Genomic DNA, 3,930 nt, shown 5'->3' with positions numbered 1-3,930 from the left:
TTGTGACGTTAGAAAAAAAAATTTACTTTCATTTGTTGTCGGAGCAAGCTATTTTGAGATAGCAAAAAGACGTGAATATATTCTCTCCACATAGGAGGAGGGCAGAGCCGAGGTTCTCTCTATGGTTGAGAAGGTTGGACACAAAATTATCTCCTCAAGGGAGGAAGGTGGAGGAGGTTGGACGCAAGGTTATCTCCCCAAAGGAGGAAGGTGGAGCCAAGGTTCTCTCCATGGTGGAGGAGGATGGACGCAAGGTTCTCTCCATAAGGGATGAGGGTGGAGCCGAAGTTTTCTCCATGGTGGTCATACATTATTGTGATGATACATCATTGATTAGTATATATGTAATATATTTTTTATTCAAAATATTTTTTGAGCCAACAATTTTAGTAATTAAAAAACTTTGAAGAAGTGAAAGTAAAATAGTTGGCTTAATTTGTTAATATAGACATTTTCTAGGTGATGATAAAAAATATATTTGTAACATAGAGTATATTTATGTGTAAAAATAAATACACTTTTAGTAGTAACATACATAAAAGATTTGTAAATAGATATAAATTAATGTATTATAACAAAAATAAAATTTATAAACAACATACAACAAATTTTAATATATTTTTGTTAAACTTAATTTCATTTATAAAACTTTAAACCCGCACATCAGTCGGGTCCTCATCTAGTATAATATATGCTCACGTTTGACGAGAAAAATAAAAAAAAATAACAAATAAAACTTTTGGGACTGGCATAGGGGTCCCACGAGTTCGTCTTGCCGTGCCTAGACTAATCCGAACTTAAAAGGCAAAATTAAAATGGGGGGCTTTTTCCTAAAATAAAATAAATATAAAATAATTACTAAATGATATAAAAAAAAACTAAAAATAAAACAATAGTCTAAAAAAACTAAAGCATAATCTTTTTCTTCTGTTTTAATAAATTTTTTCACCAAATGCTCATAATCTAAATTCTAAAGATTTTTTAAAAAAACAATATATCAAATAATCACAATCATAATTCATGAACAAAGTTACTATAAAGAGAATTAGTATATGTTAATTTAATGAAGATTTAAAAGCACTAAAACAAGTTTTAACCGTTTTAAAGGAAAGACGTAAATAAACAAAAGAGACTGAAATAAGATTTGTCATTTTTTAAAAAGAATACATTTTCTTATATATGTTAAAGAATCAAAACAGAAAAATCAAACCAGTGTTTATTCATGAAATAAAATGTCCCTCAAAACTATTGTGATACACCATATTCTTAAGATTTGGAAACCTTAAAAAACCTTGATATATTGGGGCTTGATGCAAATGCCTTTTTTGCACCGAGGCAGCATCAGGGACTTTTGCATGTTATTAACGCCCATTATACACATTCCATTATATCACTAACAACATCCTTGAAACTGGCTAATCGGGAAAACTACTCAAACCAGAAAGATGTGTCATTCCTGCTTCGAACCTCCATTTTCAGCACTTATGCAGCTTGACCCAAAAGACGTTTCCTAACATCTCAAAAAGTGTTGTCTTTTATTTATTCACGAATGTGTCATTCTTTACAACTTTCGTGTATTGTTTTTGCCAAGTTGCCAAATACTATACCNTCGGGTCCTCATCTAGTATAATATATGCTCACGTTTGACGAGAAAAATAAAAAAAAATAACAAATAAAACTTTTGGGACTGGCATAGGGGTCCCACGAGTTCGTCTTGCCGTGCCTAGACTAATCCGAACTTAAAAGGCAAAATTAAAATGGGGGGCTTTTTCCTAAAATAAAATAAATATAAAATAATTACTAAATGATATAAAAAAAAACTAAAAATAAAACAATAGTCTAAAAAAACTAAAGCATAATCTTTTTCTTCTGTTTTAATAAATTTTTTCACCAAATGCTCATAATCTAAATTCTAAAGATTTTTTAAAAAAACAATATATCAAATAATCACAATCATAATTCATGAACAAAGTTACTATAAAGAGAATTAGTATATGTTAATTTAATGAAGATTTAAAAGCACTAAAACAAGTTTTAACCGTTTTAAAGGAAAGACGTAAATAAACAAAAGAGACTGAAATAAGATTTGTCATTTTTTAAAAAGAATACATTTTCTTATATATGTTAAAGAATCAAAACAGAAAAATCAAACCAGTGTTTATTCATGAAATAAAATGTCCCTCAAAACTATTGTGATACACCATATTCTTAAGATTTGGAAACCTTAAAAAACCTTGATATATTGGGGCTTGATGCAAATGCCTTTTTTGCACCGAGGCAGCATCAGGGACTTTTGCATGTTATTAACGCCCATTATACACATTCCATTATATCACTAACAACATCCTTGAAACTGGCTAATCGGGAAAACTACTCAAACCAGAAAGATGTGTCATTCCTGCTTCGAACCTCCATTTTCAGCACTTATGCAGCTTGACCCAAAAGACGTTTCCTAACATCTCAAAAAGTGTTGTCTTTTATTTATTCACGAATGTGTCATTCTTTACAACTTTCGTGTATTGTTTTTGCCAAGTTGCCAAATACTATACCGAATTCAATTTAGGTCTATTTGGTAGAATATGAATCATCTATGAGTTAATTGTGTAAAATTTAAACGTAAATAAATTTTATTAAAAGTTCTGATAAAGAAATGCAACCGTTGGAGACACTTAATAAAAAAAAATTATAAGTAGAAAATATGTGGTTATAAGACGAGATATTAAGAGAAAAAATTCAAACAAAAGGTCACAATAAGTAACAGAATCTTTCCTTTGAAACATTATAATAGGTATTAACCCGCAGAAAACCGTGGGCTAAACTTTTTTTTGATGAAATTTTTTAATAATTTATTATGTTATTATGTTATTTATAAAGGTTTGTGATTAAAACTTTAGTTTGTTTATATTAAAATTTTTGTATTTTAGAAATGTTTGTTGAAAACCTGTCAATAAAAAATTTGCATGTATTGAATAAAATTGTTTAAACCTTTGTCAATTAAACGCAATCCTTATTATAGTTGTGAAGTAAGTAAAAATATATAACTAACATGTAAAAAAAAGTAACTAAATATAGCTAGTGAAGGTTCTGAAAAATTTCTTAAAAAACAACAATCATTGTTTTTTTTCTGTGGCTTCCTTTACTTGTCTGTAATAAGCACTTTCAAACATTAAATATATTCAAATCTCAACTTAGCTTTATTTTCCTAAAGAACGGTGGCTAAAAGAAATATATAATTTTTTAAAATAGATAAGATACTATATCTATATCTTTTATTTTTTATTTATTAATTTTTTTAATCTAAGTCGTTAAACGGAACTGTTATATATTTTATTACATTTGTTTTTTGATAAAAAATTTAATCCGTGCTGGAAAAGTTTTGTGATAAAATTTGTAATTATATAGATTTTATTTGATTAGATTTTTAAAATCTTAGCTGTTAATTTTTTTTAAGTACAAATTAGTTTTGATTCTAATATATTTCTTTTTTACTTTTCTACAATTTATTTTATTTTATGTGTCCCCAATTTTCGTTTTTTAATCAATTATATTTATCTAATTAATTAATTAATCTTAATTAAGTTTTTCTAATGGCAATTTAATGTAATTTTTTTTACACATTTTAAGGTTAGTTTCATATTTGTACTTCCTAATTAATATAGTATGATTCGTTAAATTTATTTATTTTTCTTTTTTATTGGTCTAAGACTCCCAGTCGATGTTTATTCGTTAGAATTTTTACATTTATGTTATTACTAATTTTTAAAAAATATATATAATATGAATTATTTCAAACTTAAAATGATATGTCAGAAATACTTTTAAAAGTAACTTAAAATTATATCATTCATATTTTAATTACCAATGCTATTTTAATTATTGTGTCGGCTGACCTCGTACACGGTTTATTTGAGCTACACCTCTCGAAACTGA

The sequence above is a fragment of the Camelina sativa genome, chromosome 13, assembly GCF_000633955.1.
Source record: "Camelina sativa cultivar DH55 chromosome 13, Cs, whole genome shotgun sequence".
Taxonomy (NCBI): domain Eukaryota; kingdom Viridiplantae; phylum Streptophyta; class Magnoliopsida; order Brassicales; family Brassicaceae; genus Camelina; species Camelina sativa.
This window is presented reverse-complemented; position numbering follows the sequence as displayed.